Genomic DNA, 25,415 nt, shown 5'->3' with positions numbered 1-25,415 from the left:
TAAAATGTCATGACAGAATCCCTTTAAGGAACAGTGACACAATGATCATACAGGTAAGGGATAGGGAAAGAAGTACCTAACTATGTATTGTCATAAATATCACAATAAACAAATTCACGATCACGATCACACCCACATACACCCACAACTGCACCTTTTACTCAAGCAGTCTCTGGCCTTCTTGCTGACTTCTCTCCAATCAGCTTCCAGAAACACGCTGAGGAAGTTACACTTAGAATAAGTCCTTTAGGTAGTCTTTGTTACCCCAGGTAGAGCATTCCCCAAATGTTTGTTGGTACCCTGGGGATGGGTTTGTGTCTATGCCCCTGCTAAAACAATATCTAAACAATGAGATGTTCCACTGAGAACTTTTTATGACCCAAAAATGTGCTGCTCATTCCAAGAACAGCAGTGCCTCCACTTGTACAGCAAATAAGAAGACATAGAAACCTCCAACATCAGAACAATTGTATCTATGGCGTTTACAGGGTTTACATCAAAGGCAAGCAAGATCAGCTTGTTTATAAACCAAATACCACTTACAACAAGCTGCTGTTCATAGTTCAGTAACTGAGTTGTATATTCCATATATGATATTATTAGGAATATTTTCCATGTTGGCTTCCAACACCCCCACAGAGTTGGAAAAGTTGTTTATTAGACTTACCATATAGGTCTGGTTTCCTTCTAGTCTAATATAGTAAATACAAGCTTTTAAAAACTGTGATAATACCACTGAGAAAATAATGATGGACAATATATTTACCAGGAAAATAATTAAGTGTAAAAACCCATTAAAACACAGAGTGGTCTAAAGAGATCCAATTAATTTTTGAATCTGGCAAACCAAGTGGGATGTTTGCAAGCAGTGTGAATTCCCTGCAACTAAGTGTGTGAAGAGTAGAAATGTTAATCTTGTTAATGAACATGGTTCCCATTGTTTAGTTTAATATTCTGTGATGTCGCTCACTTTAAGAAGCTGCGTCCATTTTTCATTTAAATTTTAAGTGCTGTTAGCCTAAACTGTATAATATGCATTCTCCATGCATTGGCCATTTCAAATGGGAAAATGGAAGGACAATGAAGGGCAACAAACTGAACATTCTCGATAATTGCTTGATTGTTGAGCAGAGGTGACAGCTACATATACAGTTGCAAGAAAAAGTATGTGAAACCTTTGGAATAATATGGATTTCTGCAAAAATTGGTCATTTAATGTGATCTGATCTTCATCTAAGTCACAACAATAGACAATAACAGTCTGCTTAAACTAATAGCACACAAATAATTAAATGTTACCATGTTTTTACCACATGTTCAACCATGTAAACATTCACAGTGCAGGTGGAAAAAGTATGTGAACCCTTGGATTTAATAACTGGTTGAACCTCCTTTGGCAGCAAAAACTTCAACCAAACGTTTCCTGTAGTTGCAGATCAGACGTGCACAACGGTCAGGAGTAATTCTTTACCATTCCTCTTTACAGAACTGTTTCAGTTCAGCAATATTCTTGGGATGTCTGGTGTGAATCGCTTTCTTGAGGTCATGCCACAGCATCTCAATCGGGTTGAGGTCAGGACTCTGACTGGGCCACTCCAGAAGGCGTATTTTCTTCTGTTTAAGCCATTCTGTTGTTGATTTACTTCTATGCTTTGGGTCATTGTCCTGTTGCAACACCCATCTTCTGTTGAGCATCAGCTGGTAGACAGATGGCCTTACGTTCTCCTGCAAAATGTCTTGATAAACTTGGGAATTCATTTTTCCTTCGATGATAACAATCTGTCCAGGCCCTGACGCAGCAAAGCAGCCCCAAACCATGATGCCCCCACCACCATACTTCACAGTTGGGATGAGGTTTTGATGTTGGTGTGCTGTGTTTCTTCCAAACAACTTAACTTTGGTTTCATCTGACCACAGAATATTTTGCCAGTACTGCTGTGGAACATCCAGGTGCAAACTGTAAACGTTCAGCAATGTTTTTTTAGACAGCAGTGGCTTCCTCTGTGGTGTCCTCCCATGAAAACCATTCTTGTTTAGTGTTTTACGTATCGTAGATTCGGTAACAGGGATGTTAGCATATGCCAGAAACTTTTTTAAGTCTTTAGCTGACACTCTAGGATTCTTCTTCACCTCATTGAGCAGTCTGCGCTGTGCTCTTGCAGTCATCTTTACAGGATGGACACTCCTAGGAAGAGTAGCAGCAGTGCTGAACTTTCTACATTTATAGACAATTTGTCTTACCGTGGACTGATGAACAGCAATGTTTTGGAGATACTTTTATAACTCTTTCTAGCTTCATACAAGTCAACAATACTTAATCGTAGGTCTTCTGAGAGTTCTTTTGTGCGAGGCATCATTACCATCAGGCAATGCTTATTGTGAAAAGCAAACCCAGAACTGGTGTGTGTTTTTTATAGGGCAGGGCAGCTGTAACCAACACCTCCAATCTCATCTCATTGATTGGACTCCAGTTGGCTGACACCTCACTCCAATTAGCTCTTGGAGATGTCATTAGTCTAGGGTTTCACATACTTTTTCCACCTGCACTGTGAATGTTTACATGGTGTGTTCAATAAAAACATGGTAACATTTAATTATTTGGGTGTTATTAGTTTAAGCAGACTGTGATTGTCTATTGTTGTGACTTAGATGAAGATCAGATCACATTTTATGACCAATTTGTGCAGAAATCCATATCATTCCAAGGGGTTCACATACTTTTTCTTGCAACTGTACATACAACAATCATCCCCTCAGTATGGGAACAAGCAATCACTACTACGATTGTTCTCTTTCTCAGACAAATGTGACCACTGTATCTGGGAGGTTAAAGATCAGGAGAGCGTTCTCCCCGCCATGCACCAGCTGCCGCAAGAGAGGACTAGGGTAGCCAGATGCAGTGTATGGCAGCTTCTGTCCTCCTGGATGACAAGATGCTGCTGCACATTAGCTCCTATTGAGCCCCTACCTGTGGCAGGGCTACATAGGAACATAATGTAGTACATTAAAATCTTCATAAACTGCAATGTTAATGCATTGGAGTATATGAAAGAAGTAATCTAATCATTCCTTGTTGTAGTTTGCTGTGGGAACAAAAAATAAGTATATATATATATTTTTTTTTTTAAAGAGCACCAAACATTGGTCCAAACATTGTGAACTAAGTATCATGACATATACAGCGGCGCCCAGGGATCTCACTGCACTTACTATTATCCCTGGGTGCCACTCCGTTCTCCTGCTATGCCCTCCGGTATCTTCGGTCACTTGGTTATAGTAGGTGGAGACTTAGGGGACTTGGTTATAGTAGGCGGAGTCTGCCCTTGTTCTCCTGGGCATCTCCTTCTCCTAGGCTGTAGTGCTGGCCAATCGCAGTGCAGAGCTCACAGCCTGGGAGGTTTTTTTCTCCGAGGCTGTGAGCTCTGCGCTGCGATTGGCCAGCGTTACAGTCTAGGAGAAGGAGACGCCCAGGAGAACAAGGGCAGTCTCCTCCTACTATAACCAAGTTCCTGAACATACCGGAGGACATAATGGGAGAAAGGAACGGCGCCAAGGGATAATAGTAAGTGCAGTGAGATCCCTGGGCGCCGCTGTACAGATCATGATACTTAGTTCACAATGTTTGGACCGATGAAAGGTCCTCTTTAAATATAAAAGAAATACAAAAATTCAAATAACCCCCCTTTCCCCAAAAAAACACACACAAAAACATGTACTATTAAAATATTAAAATATTTATCCCATACAGCAAACAGCAAAATTGAAAAAAACGTTGAAATGACCGATTTGGCATTTTTTGGTTGATTCTAGAGATGAGCGAATTTCTCAAAAATTCGACTTGGCTGGTTTGCCGAATTTTCCGAAAAAATTCAGTTAGATCTGAATTTATTTGTGGCGAATCGTGTTAAAAAACAGCTATTTCCTGGCTGCAGAGAGCCTTTATAGTGGTGTAGAACACTGTGCCTTGCAGTAACACGCATAGGGAGTCTGCTGTGGTAGTGAAACAATATCACGGAAAAAAATATATAAAACATCCTGCACGATATAATAATGAATCTTGCGGATGTACATTGCTACATTTATACAGTCACAGAAAATAATGCACTATAATAATAGATGAAAGCAAAACATATATACTAAGCACTCACTCTATTGATAAAATCTGAGACACTTGGTCAATACATTTTGCGTATTGTGCGTCTCATTTTTCCTTCCTTCTGACAGATCAGAAGAAGGGTAAAAAAATGAAGATGTCAGCCAGGCCGAAAGGCAAAATAGTGGCCCAGTCATGAAGTGGGGAGGGTGAGAACAGCCTAAGAAATCCACAGAGTGGCCCTATGACAGAGACTGGAGGTGGCAGCAGCATCAGGAGGAGGCCACAGAGTGGCACAATGATACTGTGGAGGTGGCAGCAGCAGCATTAAGAGGCCACAGAGTGGCACAATGACAGTGTGGAGGTGGCAACAGCATCAGGAGGCCACAGAGTGGTACAATGACAGAGTGTGTAGGTGGTGGTAGCAGCAGCATCAGGAGAAGGCTACAGGGTGACACAATGACAATGTGGAGGTGAAAGCAGCAGCAGCATGAGGAGACCACAGTGTAGCACAATCACAGAATGTGGAGGTGGCACCAGCATCAGGGGGCCACAGAGTGGAAAGGTGACATAGTGTGGAGGTAGCAGCAGTATCAGGAGACCACAGAGTGGCAAGGTCACACAGTGTGGAGGTGGCAGCAGCATCAGGAGACCACAGAGTGGCAAGGTGACATAGTGTGGAGGTGGCAGCAGCATCAGGAGACCACAGACTGACCCGGTGGGGAGGTGGGTTACAATACCAGTACCAGCTTAAGATGGTGGGTAAAAGAAGGAGCACTTGGCATCTGATGTGTGGTATCAGGCGGGTGGCAGCATCAGAATAGTAGCTGAGGCAGGTAGCCAGAAGAAACCGGTCTCTTTTGTCAAAGTGTTGGTGTGGCACCATGGATAATCTAGTCTGATGCATCAGGCATTGGTGGGTGGAAATCCTGGCTGATCCACGCCGGATTCATCTTGACAAAGGTCAGTCTCTCCACATTTTGGGTGGCCAGGCGAGTTGTTCTTGGGGTAACTATGGCCCCCACCACACTAAACACCCGCTCTGATGCCACACTACTGGCCGGGCAGGACAGCTTTTCCAGAAGAAAACTGCCAGTTGCAGCCACAAATTCAGCTTGGCTGCCCAGTAGTCCAATAGATATTAAATGCGGAGTAGCAGGGTGCTGTCCAAGTATGCCACCCCCTGCTGGTCCAGGTCCTGCTCCGGGTCTATCTGCTGCTGCTGCTGGTGAGTAGTTTCTTCACTAGGCTCTAGACTCAAGTTGCTACAGATGGAGCTGAAATTACTCCTACCCCCTCACCCTGCCATAGCAGCCATGGCAGAGGAACGTGAGCGCAGAGGGCCCCACCGGTCAGACCTGCGAGCGGATGGACGATGGTGCAGATAGGCAGTGGCCAACTGGCTACATAGGATGTCTCTATAATAGTTTAGTTTGTCCTGCCTCTCAGCGGGTGTAAAAAAGGCCCCCATTTCGGACCAGTAGCGAGGGTCCAACAAGGTGGAGAGCCAGAAGTCATCCCTCAAATGGTGACAATTCGGCTGTCACTACGCAAGCAAGTGAGCATGCATTGGGCCATTTGTGCAAGTGACTTGGAGGGACTCCCTGCCTCCATCTCTACTGCATACTGCCTCTGTGTGTCTGGGTCCTCTGCCTCCTCTTCTTCATTGCCCTGTAGCTCCTCTGGCTGCTCCTGGTCCTCCTCTCCTGTCACCTGTGTGTAAAAAATCACCCATTTCGCTAAACATTGCTTGTCCTCCAATATCCTCCTCCAGTTCAGCCCCCACAGGGTTCATGTGGCCATGAGATCTAGGCGCCATGTCTCCAGTCTCTTGACCAGCCAAATTTACCAGCATCTGTTCCAGAACATGAAGCAGTGGAATGACATCGTTCATCCTGTAGTCCTGGCGACTGACAAATAAAGTAGCCTCCTCAAAGGGCCTTAGCAAACGGCAGGTATCATGCATGAGCTGCCACTGGCTGACATCAAAAGTTACACAGGGGACTACTCCTGTCCGCTTGGATCATCAAGAAATCGTTTATGGCCTTTTTCTGTTTGTATAGTCGGTCCAACATATGGAGGGTGGAATTCCAACGGGTGGAAATGTCTCATATCAGCCTATGTTGGGGGATGCCGTTCTGCCTCTGCAGCTCAAGCAGGGTGTGCTTTGTGGTGTACGAGTGCCTGAAGTTCATGCAAAGTTTCCTGGCCATTTTTAGGATGTCTTGCATATAGGTGGAAGACTTTAGAAAGCGCTTGACAACTAGTGTTGGGCGCGAATATTCGAATCGCTAATTTTAATCGCGAATATCGTCACTTCGAGAATTTGCAAAGATTTTGAATATAGTGCTATATATTCGTATTCGCAAATATTCTAGATTTGTTTTCATCCGAACCCATGATCCCTCTCTTCTTCTTGCTTGTGGGCCAATGAGAAGGCTGCAATGTCTTTGTCTGAGCTTAGCAGCATCCCTAGCAACCAATAGGAAAGATGCCTACCCCTTACTATATAAGAAACTCCCCAGCAGCCACTTTATGCAGTTTTTTGCAGTTCTGAGAGAGATAGTGACCCATGCCTGTATTGCGCGTGCAATATGAGCATATTACATTGCCGATTTTCGCAATCAAGAAAATAATGGCAAATTGGTGAATTAGTGAATTTTTGATGATTATTTGTCCAAAATTCACAAAATATTGTGAATTCTAATATTGCCCCTGTCGCTATTGACAACCAGACTGAACATGTGCGCCATGCAGGGCACATGGCTAAGCCCTCCTTGACGAAGCACCGATACCATGTTCTTCCTGTTGTCATTCACCATGGTTCCGATTTTGAGTTGTCACGAAGAGAGCCCAGATTCGATTTCTTGATGAAGGACACTTAGCTGTTCCTCCCCTGTGTGACTCCGTTCGCCCAGGCAAACGAGGTGTAGAACAGCGTGACACTGCCGTGACCTGCACATGTGGTGTGCTGGAGGAGCACTGTGATTTATGCTTGCAGTGGAGGCTGAGGACACAGTGGAGGATGTGGAGGCAGAGGGGGACATTGTTGCAGGACCAATGGCGTGAGAATATGGAGGCAGAAGCGGCGTCACCTGCCAAGTTGCTGGTGTGGCTGTTCAGGAACCACATTTACCCAGTGGGTCATAAAGGACATATATTGTCCCTGACCGTAGGTACAGCTCCACACGTCGGCGCTGCCGTGCACTTTGGCAGACACCGACAGGTCCAAGGACTGGTCCATCTTCTGTTCTACATACGTATGCAGGGCTTCTACTGCCTTTTTGGCAAAGAAATGATGGCTTGGGACTCTCCACCTCGGCCCGGCACAAGCCATCAGTTCTCTGAAAGGTGCAGAGTCCACCACTTGGAAAGGGAGAGACTGCAGCACCAGCAACTTGGCCAGGAGCACATTCAGCTTCTGCGCCGTTGGATGAGTGCACGCATACAATTGTCTCTTGGCAATCGCTTCGGTGATCGATTGCTGACGGAGTGACTGACCCGAAATAGGAGGAGGAGCAGGAACAACAGGACCAGCAGATGATGGGAAAGACTGACAGCTCTCTTTGGTTGAGGTGGTGAAGCCTTAACTGCCTGAAATCGGGCGCATGCCACTGGGTGATGCAGCGGTTGCTGCGGCAGGCTGGACCACCACATTGGAGCCACTGTTCTCCCAGGCCACTTTATGGTGAGGCTGCATATGTTGACGCAGGGCAGTGGTGCCAACATTGGCACCCCGGCCACTCTTCACCTTCTGCCCAAAGCTGCCACAAATAGCCATGTTCACCTCCTCCTGCAGCCTAAAAAAAAACTGCCACATCGCCGAGTAGGTGATTTTTCCCCCAACACTCCGCTGACTGACTGCTACCGCCTCTGCTTCCTTGAACCCCTGCACCACTACTTTAAGGGCAAGTAGGCTCATTTGAAGCGGGTTGTCTACCTTGGGAATGTTTATATCCCAACCTCCCACTGCTGCCACCCTGCTGACTCCTGACCACGCTACCGATTTGTTGACTACCCCACTGCTTCCCGCTCAAGCTGCCACCCTCTTCCCTCGATGATAAAGCTCTTTCATCACATGGCTCCCAATTGTGATCGACTAAATCATCATCGAGTACTGTCTGCACATCACTGATGTCCTTCTCAACGGTCTCTGAGCCAGGAGCCTGACCTCTCGCAACACCAGCTCCCACGCCACTCTACTTATCACTATTTTCCCGCCTACCGGAGAAAGCGGCGGATGTCTCCTCCTCATCTTGGCTGGCCAGTAGCTGCTGACTGTCCTCTAGTAGCGTGTCCTCGCTGTATAGTGGAGCTGAGCCCACAGCATATAATACTTGTACAACCAATTAAACCAACCACCTGTTGGCAAAATGTATGTTATTACATAAAGACCCAAAAAATAATCCACACGGGATACCCATACATACGCAAAATACAAAATTTTATTAAATAGTTACATACACGTAACAACAAAACCATAAAATATCAAGCAGCAATACAGGTAATGTAGCACATGTCAGCTAGCGTGCTGACCGGTAAGGAAAATAGATCCCAGAATGTATAAATTACAGTAGGCACCTAGTAAAAACCAGTAGTGATTAATAAAAAATTGTTTTATTTCATATACCACTATTACCCAGAAGAATGTCTGATAATCAAAAAGATGCCATATAAGCTGCCCTCACACAAGGTCCCAACACATAACCTACGGTGGGCATGCAGGCTACAATGCACTGAAGTGATAAACAGACCTCAAGGGGCTTATCAATTGACGCAGACAAGCACACTATATATCCAAAACTTAATTATAAAATCAGAGGCATCTGTGGATGGACCAATAGAATATCATAACATCATGGGCGGAATCCTGCCCACCGTCAACAGTTGTCAAGTTGTCAACAGTCACATGATCGGATAGAGACACCCTCTGCTTTGCATCATAGCTAAGGATTAGAGAATTCCCACACTATTATCATATTATAGTCCCAGAGGTTGAACGATTCATCTTAGACTTAATCATATAACAATAGTGCCAGCATGAAGGGTGACCGATATCATATTTCACCCGACATCCCGGGTCACGCGAGAACATGCGCATTGCGTAATCAATCGGTCGCGGTCACATGACCGCACCGGCCGCCACGTGACCGCATCAGATCACACTACAGCGATACTTGTAGATATTCGGCATCACAGGTCTCGCGAGAGCCCGCCCATGACCTCATCTCTCGATCGCGGTCACATGGCCGCAGTCGCCATCACATGATCGCATCCAGGTCCTCTCCTCTCAAGACTTATGACAGGTAACCACCGGAAGAATGCCATATATACATACAAGCCAATATAAAATGCAGGTACCATTATTATAATACAATATCATAAATATATAAATATATCAATATATAAAAATATATCAAAATAACTTATATTTAAGTATACAACGCCTAAATGTAATCATTTGCCCTAGATATCAATCCAAGGTAACACACTCAAAAAACTATTGTAAGTGTGAAAGGATCCATGGTATATATACACGCAAATCAGGTGCACATATAATGTGACCATGATAATAGGTAATTAATAATAACACATAAAGATTATCCAATATAAATATAATTCATATACACAAAATATGCAAAAGGAGTGCCCAAAATAAATAAAGTGCAAGTGCGATGTGAGTCATGTAAGTGAAAGTGACATGCAGTGAAATATTGATAATAAATACAACAATAGCGAATGGATTATATGCATAAACTAAAAATGACAAAAAAGTGAGGGCAGCTTATAAGTCTTCTTTTTGATCATCAGACATTCTTCTGGGTAATATTGGTATATGAAATAAAACTATTTTTTATTAGGCACTACTGGTTTTTACTAGGTGCCTACTGTAATTTAAACATTCTGGAATCTATTTTCCTTACCGGTCAGCACGCTAGCTGCCATGTGCTACATTACCTGTATTGCTGCTTGATATTTTAACCTTTGTCCTATATGGTTTTGTTGTTACGTGTATGTAACTATTTAATAAAATTTAGTATTTTGCGTATGTATGGGTATCCCGTGTGGATTATTTTTTGGGTCTTTAGCATATAATACTTGTCTGGCTGAGGGAACAGAAAATGGACAGGTTGAGGACAGGTGCGGGCACAGAGCCTGCTTCCGGGCCATGTCAACTAAGGGTTGTGTCTTACGAACCCACGACTCTTGTCTGGGGGTTTCTGATGTCACTTGGGACAAAGTGAATGACCGAGTCAACAATTTACGAACCGCTGGGTTGCTGGTCAAGACACAACAGCTAGATGACACCGGGATATCAGGCCTCTCGCTGTGCCAGAAAGATTTAGGCCTCTGCCACTCCCCTGTGCAGGGCCTGGCACTTCTCTATCTAACATACTGTTAGATTAAATAAATAAATAAAACGGAAATTAAAACACCCTTAAAAAAGTCTGTGATTTTCTCACTTTACCACAAAATGGCTGATAAGCCCTTTTTTTTCACTAATACACGACAAAGAAGGCATTAGAACATATAACTGCACTGTTGAATGGCAAATGGGCCCTTTCTTTTTCCACTTATACACGTTTTAGAACATATAACTGCACTGCTAAACGGCAAATAATATATATTTTTTGCCACTAATACATGCCAAAATCAGCTTTAGAACATATAACTGCACCACTGAAGGCAAATATATATTTTTTTGCCACTAATACACTCCAAAAAGGGCTTTAGCACATATAACTGCACCGCTGAACGGCAAATATAATTTTTTTTTGCCACTAATACCCGCAAAATATCTTCTCACCTCACCACACAATGGCAAATACTTTTCTTAGTACCACTAATACATGCCAAAAAGGGCTTTAGAACATATAACTGCACCACTGAAAAGCAAAAATATATTTTTTTTTGCCACTAATACATACCAAAAATGGCTGTAATTTTCTCACTTCACCACACAACGGCAAACATTTTTTTATTTGTGCCACTAATACAAGCCAAAAAGGGCTTTAGAACATGTAACTGCACCGCTAAATGGCATATATATATTTTTTGCCACTAATACAAGCCAAAAAGTGCTGAATTTTCACACTTCACCACACAACAGCAAATATTTTTTTTTCCCTGCCACTAATACTCACCAAAAAGGGCTTTAGAACATATAACTGCACCACTGAACGGCAAATATATATTTTTTTGTTACTAATACACGCGAAAAAAGGGATGTCATTTTCTCACGTCACCACACAACGGCAAATTTTATTTTTATGCCACTAGTACACACCAAAAATGGCTTTAGAACATATAACTGCACCGCTGAACGGCAAATAATATGTATTTTTTTGCCACTAATACATGCTAAAATGGGCTTTAGAACATATAACTGCACAGCTGAACGTCAAATAGGCCCTTACTTTTTTCCACTTATACACACCATAAAAGGCTTTACAACATATAACTACACCACTGAACGTCAAATAATATATATTTTTGTGCCACCAATACACACCAAAAAAAAAATCCTTTAGCATAGAACCGCACCACTGAACAGCAAATAATATATATATATTTTTGCCACTAATACACACCAAAAAGGGCTGTAATTTTCTCACTTCACCACACAACAGCTAATAAGTAGGGATGAGCGAACTCGAACTGTACAGTTCGGGTTCGTACCGAATTTTGGGGTGTCCGTGACACGGACCCGAACCCGGACATTTTCGTAAAAGTCCGGGTTCGGGTTCGGTGTTCGTCGCTTTCTTGGCGCTTTTGTGACGCTTTCTTGGCGCTTTTTGAAAGGCTGCAAAGCAGCCAATCAACAAGCGTCATACTACTTGCCCCAAGAGGCCATCACAGCCATGCCTACTATTGGCATGGCTGTGATTGGCCAGAGCACCATGTGACCCAGCCTCTATTTAAGCTGGAGTCACATAGCGCCGCCCGTCACTCTGCTCTGATTAGCGTAGGGAGAGGTTGCGGCTGCGACAGTAGGGCGAGATTAGGCAGATTAACTCCTCCAAAGTACTTGATTATTGATCGATCTGCAGCTGTGGATCATTGAGCTGCTGATACTCAATTGCTCACTGTTTTTAGGCTGCCCAGACCGTTTGTCAGTCACATTTTTCTGGGGTGATCGGCGGCCATTTTGTGTCTTGTGGTGCGCCAGCACAAGCTGCGACCAAGTGCATTTAACCCTCAATGGTGTGGTTGTTTTTTGGCTAAAGCCTACATCAGGGTGAAGCTGTCACACCAAGTGCATTTAACCAGCAATAGTCTGTTTATTTTTTGGCCATATACTACATCAGGGGCAAGCTGCGCCTGTCACCAAGTGCATTTAACCCTCAATGGTGTGGTTGTTTTTTGGCTAAAGCCTACATCAGGGTGAAGCTGTCACACCAAGTGCATTTAACCAGCAATAGTCTGTTTATTTTTTGGCCATATACTACATCAGGGGCAAGCTGCGCCCGTCACCAAGTGCATTTAACCCTCAGTAGTGTGGTTGGTCAAGCTATCACACCAAGTGCATTTAACCAGCAATAGTCTGTTCATTTTTTGGCCATATACTAAATCAGGGGCAAGCTGCGCCCGTCACCAAGTGCATTTAACCAGCAATAGTCTGTTCATTTTTTGGCCATATACTACATCAGGGGCAAGCTGCGCCCGTCACCAAGTGCATTTAACCCTCAGTAGTGTGGTTGGTCAAGCTGTGACACCAAGTGCATTTAACCAGCAATAGTCTGTTCATTTTTTGGCCATATACTACATCAGGGGCAAGCTGCGCCCGTCACCAAGTGCATTTAACCCTCAGTAGTGTGGTTGGTCAAGCTATCACACCAAGTGCATTTAACCAGCAATAGTCTGTTCATTTTTTGGCCATATACTAAATCAGGGGCAAGCTGCGCCCGTCACCAAGTGCATTTAACCAGCAATAGTCTGTTCATTTTTTGGCCATATACTACATCAGGGGCAAGCTGCGCCCGTCACCAAGTGCATTTAACCCTCAGTAGTGTGGTTGGTCAAGCTATCACACCAAGTGCATTTAACCAGCAATAGTCTGTTCATTTTTTGGCCATATACTAAATCAGGGGCAAGCTGCGCCTGTCACCAAGTGCATTTAACCAGCAATAGTCTGTTCATTTTTTGGCCATATACTACATCAGGGGCAAGCTGCGCCCGTCACCAAGTGCATTTAACCAGCAATAGTGTGGTTATTTTTTGGCCATATCCCAGTCTAATTCTGTCACTAAATCCATACCGGTCACCCAGCGCCTAAATACTAGGCCTCAAATTTATATCCCGCTAAATCTCTCGTTACCGCTGTCCTGTTGTGGCTGGGAAAGTTATTTAGTGTCTGTCAAAGCACATTTTTTGTTCTGGGTTGAAATACAATTCCCAATTTAGCAATTTCATAATTTAGTGGTTTCTGCTATATCAGAGCTATTTGAAATCTATCCCTAAAAGGGTATATAATATTCAAGGTGCACATAGGGTCATTCAGAATAACTTCACACACACGCTACTGTGCATTTCCAAGTCCAATTCTGTTAGTAAATCCATACCGGTCACCCAGCGCCTAAATACTAGGCCTCAAATTTATATCCCGCTAAATCTCTCGTTACCGCTGTCCTGTTGTGGCTGGGAAAGTTATTTAGTGTCCGTCAAAGCACATTTTTTGTTCTGGGTTGAAATACAATTCCCAATTTATGATTTATCGTTTTTATTGGTTTCGCATAGCATACGTATACGACAATGTATATAATGCAAAGTAACATTCAAAGAACAATTGGTGTATCACCAATAACAAAGTGAATCAGCACAGATGAGGGCGAGGCACAAACCCTCTAATTGCCTCTTAGTATTGCAGAGAATCAGAAATATTGCAAGGAGCAAATTATCACCGGTATCAGATCAGTTAACAAGGGAACAATTCCCAATTTAGCAATTTCATAATTTAGTGGTTTCTGCTATATCAGAGCTATTTGAAATCTATCCCTAAAAGGGTATATAATATTCAAGGTGCACATAGGGTCATTCAGAATAACTTCACACACACGCTACTGTGCATTTCCAAGTCCAATTCTGTTAGTAAATCCATACCGGTCACCCAGCGCCTAAATACTAGGCCTCAAATTTATATCCCGCTAAATCTCTCGTTACCGCTGTCCTGTTGTGGCTGGGAAAGTTATTTAGTGTCCGTCAAAGCACATTTTTTGTTCTGGGTTGAAATACAATTCCCAATTTAGCAATTTCATAATTTAGTGGTTCCTGCTATATCAGAGCTATTTGAAATCTTTCCCTAAAAGGGTATATAATATTCAAGGTGCACATAGGGTCATTCAGAATAACTTCACACACACGCTACTGTGCATTTCCAAGTCTAATTCTGTTAGTAAATCCATACCGGTCACCCAGCGCCTAAATAATAGGCCTCAAATTTATATCCCGCTGAATTTGAATACAATACATTGGGCCAAATAATATTTTTGTTGTTGTGGTGAACCATAACAATGAGGAAAACATCTAGTAAGGGACGCGGACGTGGACATGGTCGTGGTGGTGTTAGTGGACCCTCTGGTGCTGGGAGAGGACGTGGCCGTTCTGCCACATCCACACGTCCTAGTGTACCAACTACCTCAGGTCCCAGTAGCCGCCAGAATTTACAGCGATATATGGTGGGGCCCAATGCCGTTCTAAGGATGGTAAGGCCTGAGCAGGTACAGGCATTAGTCAATTGGGTGGCCGACAGTGGATCCAGCACGTTCACATTATCTCCCACCCAGTCTTCTGCAGAAAGCGCACAGATGGCGCCTGAAAACCAACCCCATCAGTCTGTCACATCACCCCCATGCATATCAGGGAAACTGTCTGAGCCTCAAGTTATGCAGCAGTCTCTTATGCTGTTTGAAGACTCTGCTGGCAGGGTTTCCCAAGGGCATCCACCTAGCCCTTCCCCAGCGGTGGAAGACATAGACTGCACTGACGCACAATCACTTATGTTTCCTGATGATGAGGACATGGGAATACCACCTCAGCATGTCTCTGATGATGACGAAACACAGGTGCCAACTGCTGCGTCTTTCTGCAGTGTGCAGACTGAACAGGAGGTCAGGGATCAAGACTGGGTGGAAGACGATGCAGGGGACGATGAGGTCCTAGACCCCACATGGAATGAAGGTCGTGCCACTGACTTTCACAGTTCGGAGGAAGAGGCAGTGGTGAGACCGAGCCAACAGCGTAGCAAAAGAGGGAGCAGTGGGCAAAAGCAGAACACCCACCGCCAAGAGACTCCGCCTGCTACTGACCGCCGCCATCTGGGACCGAGCACCCCAAAGGCAGCTTCAAGGAGTTCCCTGGCATGGCACTTCTTCAAACAATGTGCTGACGACAAGACCCGAGTGGTTTGCACGCTGTGCCATCAGAGCCTGAAGCGAGGCATTAACGTTCTGAACCTGAGCACAACCTGCATGACCAGGCACCTGCATGCAAAGCATGAACTGCAGTGGAGTAAACACCTTAAAACCAAGGAAGTCACTCAGGCTCCCCTTGCTACCTCTTCTGCTGCTGCCGCCTCGGCCTCTTCTGCTGCTGCCGCCTCGGCCTCTTCCTCCGCCTCTGGAGGAACGTTGGCACCTGCCGCCCAGCAAACAGGGGATGTACCACCAACACCACCACCACCTCCGTCACCAAGCGTCTCAACCATGTCACACGGCAGCGTTCAGCTCTCCATCTCACAAACATTTGAGAGAAAGCGTAAATTCCCACCTAGCCACACTCGATCCCTGGCCCTTAATGCCAGCATTTCTAAACTACTGGCCTATGAAATGCTGTCATTTAGGCTGGTGGACACAGACAGCTTCAAACAGCTCATGTCGCTTGCTGTCCCACAGTATGTTGTTCCCAGCCGCCACTACTTCTCCAAGAGAGCCGTGCCTTCCCTGCACAACCAAGTATCCGATAAAATCAAGTGTGCACTGCGCAACGCCATCTGTAGCAAGGTCCACCTAACCACAGATACGTGGACCAGTAAGCACGGCCAGGGACGCTATATCTCCCTAACTGCACACTGGGTAAATGTAGTGGCAGCTGGGCCCCAGGCGGAGAGCTGTTTGGCGCACGTCCTTCCGCCGCCAAGGATCGCAGGGCAACATTCTTTGCCTCCTGTTGTCACCTCCTCCTTCTCGGCTTCCTCCTCCTCTTCTTCCACCTGCTCATCCAGTCAGCCACACACCTTCACCACCAACTTCAGCACAGCCCGGGGTAAACGTCAGCAGGCCATTCTCAAAACTCATATGTTTGGGGGACAGGCCCCACACCGCACAGGAGTTGTGGCGGGGTATAGAACAACAGACCGACGAGTGGTTGCTGCCGGTGAGCCTCAAGCCCGGCCTGGTGGTGTGTGATAATGGGCGAAATCTCGTTGCAGCTCTGGGACTAGCCAATTTGACGCACATCCCTTGCTTGGCGCATGTGCTGAATTTGGTGGTGCAGAAGTTCATTCACAACTACCCCGACATGTCAGAGCTGCTGCATAAAGTGCGGGCCGTCTGTTCGCGCTTCCGGCGTTCACATCCTGCTGCTGCTCGCCTGTCTGCGCTACAGCGTAACTTCGGCCTTCCCGCTCACCGCCTCATATGCGACGTGCCCACCAGGTGGAACTCCACCTTGCACATGCTGGACAGACTGTGCGAGCAGCAGCAGGCCATAGTGGAGTTTCAGCTGCAGCACGCACGGGTCAGTCGCACTACAGAACAGCACCACTTCACCACCAATGACTGGGCCTCCATGCGAGACCTGTGTGCCCTGTTGCGCTGTTTCGAGTACTCCACCAACATTGCCAGTGGCGATGACGCCGTTATCAGCTTTACAATACCACTTCTATGTCTCCTTGAGAAAACACTTAGGGCGATGATGGAAGAGGAGGTGGCCCAGGAGGAGGAGGAGGAGGAGGAAGAGGGGTCATTTTTAGCACTTTCAGGCCAATCTCTTCGAAGTGACTCAGAGGGAGGTTTTTGGCAACAGCAGAGGCCAGGTACAAATGTGGCCAGACAGGGACCACTACTGGAGGACGAGGAGGACGAGGATGAGGAGGAGGTGGAGGAGGATGAGGATGAAGCATGGTCACAGCGGGGTGGCACCCAACGCAGCTCGGGTGTCAAGGAACCATGAACCAGATGTACAACAAGAGATAAGTGGAAATAAGAAGGCTTTATTGAAAATCCAGCTGTAAGGCAAAAGTCCAAACGGATGGCTAAACCGAAGCAGGGTCTTGCGAAGCCAGAGGTCAGGAACCAGGAGGGTAATCAGACGAAGCCTGGATCAGGAACCAGCAGGGTAGTCAGACGAAGCCTGGATCAGGAACCAGCAGGGTAGTCAGACGAAGCCTGGATCAGGAACCAGCAGGGTAGTCAGACGAAGCCAGGATCAGGAACCAGAAGCAGCAGCAGTCTTAGAAGCATGTGAACACAGGAGGACCAAGCAAGGAACTGAAGCCACAGACCTCCTATATATATGAGCTAGGCATCCAGCTCCTCCCAGTGGGAAGGAGAAGCCGCCGGGTGGGAGGCTACAAGAAACCCAGAAACCAAGATGGCCGCCAGCACATGTCAAACGAAGGAGAACAGCAAGAAGGTAAGACCATGACAGTACCTCCCCCTCAAGGGCCCCTCCTCCGCGGAGTAAAGAACGATTTCTGAGGGAAGCGTGCGTGGAAGGCTCGGAGCAAGGCAGGAGCATGGACATCTGCGGAGGGAACCCAGGAACGCTCCTCTGGACCATAACCACGCCAATGGACCAAAAACTGCACCCGACCGCGGACCAGGCGTGAGTCCAGGATATTGCTCACCTCATACTCCTCACGATTTCCCACTTGGACCGGACGAGGCCGAGGAACCGAGGAAGTGAAACGATTACACACCAGTGGCTTCAACAGGGAGACATGAAACACGTTGGAGATCCGCATGCCAGGAGGAAGCGCAAGGGCATAGGCTACCGGGTTTACCCTGCGAAGCACTCGGAAGGGACCAACAAAGCGAGGCGCCAGCTTGGGAGTGGGCACTCGAAGGTTGAGGTTGCGGGTGGACAACCATACGCGGTCTCCGACCTGGTAGGAAGGAGCGGGCGCTCGTCTGCGATCAGCCTGGAGTCTCTGGCGCTGCGCAGAGACCTCAAGGGACCTCTGGATCTGTACCCAAGAAGCACGTAGGACAGAAAGGTGATCCTCCACAGCCGGAATATCCTGGGGAGAGAATACCTCCGGTAACACGGCAGGTTGGAACCCATAATTGGCCATGAAGGGAGACGTCCCAGAGGAAGAGTTCACCGCCGTGTTCCTGGCAAACTCAGCCCAAGGCAGGAGGTCAACCCAATTGTCTTGGTGATCGGAGACATAGCAACGAAGGAATTGCTCCAAGGCCTGATTGGATCGTTCTGCGGCCCCATTGGACTGAGGGTGGTAGGCCGAGGAGAAAGAGAGATGAATCCCCAACTGGGAGCAAAAGGAGCGCCAGAACCTGGACACGAACTGACTCCCCCGATCCGACACAATCTCCTTGGGCAAACCGTGCAACCGGAAGACCTCCCTGGCAAAAATCGTGGCCAACTCTTGTGCAGAGGGTAACTTCTTGAGAGGAACACAGTGGCACATTTTGGAAAACCGATCCACAATCATGAGAATGACCGTATGGCCTCGGGATGCAGGGAGGTCCACAATGAAATCCATCCCCAGGTGTGACCATGGACGCTCCCCGGTGGCTATGGGTTGCAAAAGGCCCAACGGACGGTGCCGAGGGGACTTACTCTGGGCACAAACGGAGCATGCCGCTACATATGCGGCGATGTCGGAACGTAGAGAAGGCCACCAGAACAGACGTGAAACAGCCCAGGACAGCTGATTCTTTCCAGGATGCCCCGCGGCCTTGGAGTTATGGTAGGTTCGCAACAACCGAGTGCGCAACTCCTCAGGCACAAAACATCTGCCGTTGGGTCTCCCAGAGGGAGCACCAGATTGAGCCGCCAAAATCTGCTCACCCAGGGGAGAGGTCAGGCTGGTGCGAATGGCGGCCAGGATCTGATTCGGAGGTATGACCGAAGTCGGAATCGACTCCTCCCCAGACAGCTCGGAGTACTGCCGTGATAAGGCATCCGCTCTGATGTTCTTGGAACCGGGTAGGTAGGAGACCACGTAATTAAAACGTGACAAGAACAGAGCCCATCTGGCCTGACGTGGTGTCAATCTCTTGGCCTCAGAGAGGTAGGTCAGATTCTTGTGGTCCGTCAGGATGAGAACCGGAACCACCGAGCCCTCGAGCAAGTGCCTCCATTCTTTAAGGGCCTGCACGATGGCCAATAACTCCCTGTCACCAATCTGATAGTTGCACTCCGCGGAAGACAGTTTCCGGGAGTAAAACCCACAAGGAAGCAGAGGACCCTCTGGTGTTCTACGCTGAGACAGAAGGGCGCCTACTCCCGTCTCAGACGCGTCCACCTCGAGGACAAACGGCAACCCAGGGTTGGGATGCGACAGAATCGGAGCCGACACAAAGGCAGACTTTAGAGCCTCAAAAGCTCGGATGGCCTCGAGCGGCCAGGCCTGGGGATTACTGCCCTTCCTGGTCAGATCCGTGAGAGGCTTGGCTAGCATGGAAAAGTCCCTGATGAACTTCCGATAATAATTGTCGAAGCTCAAAAAGCGCTGCAGGGCACGAAGACCACTGGGCTGGGGCCACTGTAAGACAGCCGAAACCTTCTCAGGATCCATGGAGAACCCCTCAGCGGAAATGATGTAACCTAAGAAGGTTACCTGGGATCGGTGAAATTCGCATTTCTCAAGCTTACCGAACAGCTTGTTCTCTCGTAACCGTTGCAACACTCGTCTGACATCCAGAATGTGGGCCTCCATGGATTCAGAATATACCAAGATGTCATCCAAATAGACCACCACACACTGCTGCAACAGGTCACGGAAAACATCGTTGATGAATTCCTGGAAGACTGCGGGCGCATTGCACAACCCAAAGGGCATAACCAAGGATTCATAATGACCGGTCCTGGTGTTAAACGCGGTCTTCCACTCATCGCCCGCCTTGATCCTTACCAGGTTATATGCCGCCCTCAGGTCGAGTTTGGTAAAGACCGTGGCCCCTTTGAGGCGATCGAACAGCTCGGAAATCAAGGGTATCGGGTAAGCGTTCTTGATCGTGATGCGATTGAGACCCCTGTAATCGATGCAAGGCCTCAACTCACCGCCCTTCTTTTTCACGAAGAAAAATCCAGCCCCTGCCGGGGACGAGGATTTGCGAATGTGTCCGCGTGAAAGCGCCTCCCTCACGTACTCCTCCATGGCCTCATTCTCCGCTACTGACAGTGGATAGACTTTGCCACGAGGAGGAACGGCACCAGATTGTAACTCTATGGCACAATCGTATGGGCGGTGCGGAGGTTGGGCAACCGCACGCACCTTATCGAATACATCCCGGTACTCCTCGTATTCAGGAGGCAACAGAGAGTCCGAGGAAGTACACAGCCTCTTGACAGACCCATGGATGCAACTAGCCCCACACTGCGGTGACCACGAGAGGATCTCGGCCGATCTCCAATCGAAAGTCGGATTATGCTTCTGGAGCCAGGGGTACCCCAAGACCACCGAGTAGTGTGGAGACGAAATAACCTGGAGACAGACCGACTCTCTGTGAACGGCACCAATGGCCATCCCCACTGGAAGGGTCTCATGAGACACGTGTGGCGGCAGAAGGGGTCTGCCGTCTATCGCCTCAAGAGCCAGTGGGGAACCTCGAGGCTGCAGAGGAATGGAATTGGCGGCAGCGAACACACTATCAATGAACAAACCACCAGCACCAGAGTCCACCAACGCCTGAGTCGTCACCGAGCCCCCGACCCAGGAGAGGACAACAGTAATCAGTGGTTTGTCAACACGGGAAACCGGGGACGAGGAGACTCCACCCAAGATCTGCCCCCGACAGGATCTCAGGTGCGAGCGTTTCCCGGACGGTTCGGGCATGCCAACCGAAAATGCCCACTGAGACCACAGTACATGCATCGGCCCTCGCGTCTCCGGAGTACCCTCTCCCCCTCGGACAGGCGAGCAAACCCCAGCTGCATGGGTTCACCCCCAGACAAGTCATCCCCAGGAGGCGTGGGAGGAGAGGGAGGCACGGGTGGGACAGCAAACGTAGGCGCCAATCTGTTAGAAGACCTCCGCAGGCTCTCCTTAAAGGAAGGTCTCTCCCTGAGTCTGGTGTCAATCAAAATCAGGAAAGAAATAAGAGACTCGAGCTCCACTGGTAGGTCCTTAGCTGCAACCTCATCCTTCAAGGCATCCGAGAGACCATGAGAGAAAGCAGCGACCAGAGCCTCATTATTCCAGCCCACCTCTGCTGCCAGGGTACGAAACTCAATGGCGTATTCAGCTACGGATCGTGAACCCTGTCTGATGGACATAAGGAGCTTCGCAGCAGAGGCAGCACGAGCCGGCACATCGAATACCTTCCGAAGAGAAGCAACAAAACCGGAAAACTCGGCAACCACCGGATTGTTGTTCTCCCATAAAGGGCTGGCCCAGGCCAAGGCCTTGTCCGAGAGCAGCGAGATCAAGAAGCCCACCTATGATCTCTCAGTAGGAAAGGCATGTGGCAGCAACTCGAAATAAATGCCCACCTGGTTAAGGAAACCTCGGCACTGAGTTGGCTCTCCCCCAAAGCGCTGTGGAAGGGGGGCAGAACCGGTCATACCCCGAAACACCGCAGGCGCAGCAACAGGTGTCGGGGTAGACTCTGGCGCAACAACCGGAGCGGCAGTAGGAGCGGGCCCAGGAGCGACAACCGACCCATCGGCAACGGAAGCTAAATGAGCCGTGCGTTCAAGCAGGGTTTGCAACGCCACAGCGAACCGACCCAACAGGTGATCCTGCTGATCAAGTCTGGCAACCAGCGTAGGTAGCGAGGATGGCCCTGTACCGTCAGAATTCATGGCTTGGTCCTAATGTCAAGGAACCATGAACCAGACGTACAACAAGAGATAAGTGGAAATAAGAAGGCTTTATTGAAAATCCAGCTGTAAGGCAAAAGTCCAAACGGATGGCTAAACCGAAGAAGGGTCTTGCGAAGCCAGAGGTCAGGAACCAGGAGGGTAATCAGACGAAGCCTGGATCAGGAACCAGCAGGGTAGTCAGACGAAGCCTGGATCAGGAACCAGCAGGGTAGTCAGACGAAGCCTGGATCAGGAACCAGCAGGGTAGTCAGACGAAGCCAGGATCAGGAACCAGAAGCAGCAGCAGTCTTAGAAGCATGTGAACACAGGAGGACCAAGCAAGGAACTGAAGCCACAGACCTCCTATATATATGAGCTAGGCATCCAGCTCCTCCCAGTGGGAAGGAGAAGCCGCCGGGTGGGAGGCTACAAGAAACCCAGAAACCAAGATGGCCGCCAGCACATGTCAAACGAAGGAGAACAGCAAGAAGGTAAGACCATGACATCGGGTCCATCACTGGTGCGTGGCTGGGGGGAAAGGCAGGACGATGACGATACGCCTCCCACAGAGGACAGCTTGTCCTTACCCCTGGGCAGCCTGGCACACATGAGCGACTACATGCTGCAGTGCCTGCGCAACGACAGCAGAGTTGCCCACATTTTAACCTGTGCGGACTACTGGGTTGCCACCCTGCTGGATCCACGCTACAAAGACAATGTGCCCACCTTACTTCCTGCACTGGAGCGTGATAGGAAGATGCGCGAGTACAAGCGCACGTTGGTAGACGCGCTACTGAGAGCATTCCCAAATGTCACAGGGGAACAAGTGGAAGCCCAAGGCCAAGGCAGAGGAGGAGCAAGAGGTCACCAAGGCAGCTGTGTCACGGCCAGCTCCTCTGAGGGCAGGGTTAGCATGGCAGAGATGTGGAAAACTTTTGTCAACACGCCACAGCTAACTGCACCACCACCTGATACGCAACGTGTTAGCAGGAGGCAACATTTCACTAACATGGTGGAACAGTACATGTGCACACCCCTCCACGTACTGACTGATGGTTCGGCCCCATTCAACTTCTGGGTCTCTAAATTGTCCACGTGGCCAGAGCTAGCCTTTTATGCCTTGGAGGTGCTGGCCTGCCCGGCGGCCAGCGTTTTGTCTGAACGTGTATTCAGCACGGCAGGGGGCGTCATTACAGACAAACGCAGCCGCCTGTCTACAGCCAATGTGGACAAGCTGACGTTCATAAAAATGAACCAGGCATGGATCCCACAGGACCTGTCCGTCCCTTGTCCAGATTAGACATTAACTACCTCCCCTTAACCATATATTATTGGACTCCAGGGCACTTCCTCATTCAATCCTATTTTTATTTTCATTTTACCATTATATTGCGAGGCTACCCAAAGTTGAATTAACCTCTCCTCTGTCTGGGTGCCGGGGCCTAAATATATGCCAATGGACTGTTCCAATGTTGGGTGACGTGAAGCCTGATTCTCTGCTATGACATGCAGAATGATTCTCTGCTGACATGAAGCCAGATCCTCTGTTACGGGACCTCTCTCCTCTGCCTGGGTGCTGGGCCTAAATTTATGAAAATGGACTCTTACAGTGGTGGGTGACGTGAAGCCTGATTCTCTGCTATGATATGAAGACTGATTCTCTGCTGACTTGAAGCCAGATTGTCTGTTACGGGACCTCTCTCCTCTGCCTGGGTGCTGGGCCTAAATATATGCCAATGGACTGTTGCAGTGGTGGCTGACGTGAAGCCTCATTCTCTGCTATGACATGCAGACTAATTCTCTGCTGACATGAAGTCAGATCCTCTGTTACGGGACCTCTCTCCTCTGCCTGGGTGCTGGGCCTAAACTTATGAAAATGGACTCTTACAGTGGTGGGTGACGTGAAGCCTCATTCTCTGCTATGACATGCAGACTAATTCTCTGCTGACATGAAGCCAGATTGTCTGTTACGGGACCTCTCTCCTCTGCCTGGGTGCTGGGCCTAAATTTATGACAATGGACTGTTGCAGTGGTGGGTGACGTGAAGCCTCATTCTCTGCTATGACATGCAGACTGATTCTCTACTGACATGAAGCCAGATTGTCTGTTACGGGACCTCTCTCCTCTGCCTGGGTGCTGGGCCTAAATATATGCCAATGGACTGTTGCAGTGGTAGCTGACGTGAAGCCTCATTCTCTGCTATGACATGCAGACTAATTCTCTGCTGACATGAAGTCAGATCCTCTGTTACGGGACCTCTCTCCTCTGCCTGGGTGCTGGGCCTAAACTTATGAAAATGGACTCTTACAGTGGTGGGTGACGTGAAGCCTCATTCTCTGCTATGACATGCAGACTAATTCTCTGCTGACATGAAGCCAGATTGTCTGTTACGGGACCTCTCTCCTCTGCCTGGGTGCTGGGCCTAAATTTATGACAATGGACTGTTGCAGTGGTGGGTGACGTGAAGCCTGATTCTCTGCTATGACATGCAGACTGATTCTCTACTGACATGAAGCCAGATTGTCTGTTACGGGACCTCTCTCCTCTGCCTGGGTGCTGGGCCTAAATATATGCCAATGGACTGCTGCCTGGGTGCTGGGCCTAAATATATGCCAATGGACTGTTGCAGTGGTGGGTGACGTGAAGCCTCATTCTCTGCTATGACATGCAGACTAATTCTCTGCTGACATGAAGCCAGATTGTCTGTTACGGGACCTCTCTCCTCTGCCTGGGTGCTTGGCCTAAACTTATGAAAATGGACTGTTGCAGTGGTGGGTGATGTGAAGCCTGATTCTCTGCTATGACATGCAGACTGATTCTCTACTGACATGAAGCCAGATTGTCTGTTACGGGACCTCTCTCCTCTGCCTGTGTGCTGGGCCTAAATATATGCCAATGGACTGTTGCAGTGGTGGCTGACGTGAAGCCTCATTCTCTGCTATGACATGCAGACTAATTCTCTGCTGACATGAAGTCAGATCCTCTGTTACGGGACCTCTCTCCTCTGCCTGGGTGCTGGGCCTAAATATATGCCAATGGACTGCAGCCCTCTAGCCCTTTCCTGGGCTGTTTTACAGCCTTTTTAGTGCCGAAAAGTTCGGGTCCCCATTGACTTCAATGGGGTTCGGGTTCGGGACGAAGTTCGGATCGGGTACGGATCCCGAACCCGAACATTTTCGGGAAGTTCGGCCGAACTTCTCGAACCCGAACATCCAGGTGTTCGCTCAACTCTACTAATAAGCCCTTTTCCCCATTAATACAAGCAAAAAAATGCTTTAGAACATATAACTGCACCGCACAAGGGCAAATAAGACGTAGAAATATTTCCTTGCAA

At 48.0% G+C, this 25,415-nt stretch overlaps 1 long non-coding RNA gene across 1 annotated transcript in view; it reads left to right on the top strand.

The window, feature by feature from the left end:
- Positions 1–25,415, top strand: part of LOC122935483 — a 129,925-nt gene that overhangs the window by 53,688 nt on the left and 50,822 nt on the right. The gene's annotated exons all lie outside the window — the stretch shown is intronic.

Source organism: Bufo gargarizans, chromosome 1, assembly GCF_014858855.1.
Source record: "Bufo gargarizans isolate SCDJY-AF-19 chromosome 1, ASM1485885v1, whole genome shotgun sequence".
Taxonomy (NCBI): Eukaryota; Metazoa; Chordata; class Amphibia; order Anura; family Bufonidae; genus Bufo; species Bufo gargarizans.
Note: the sequence above shows the minus strand (reverse complement) of the source record. Positions and strands in the feature narration are given on the sequence as shown.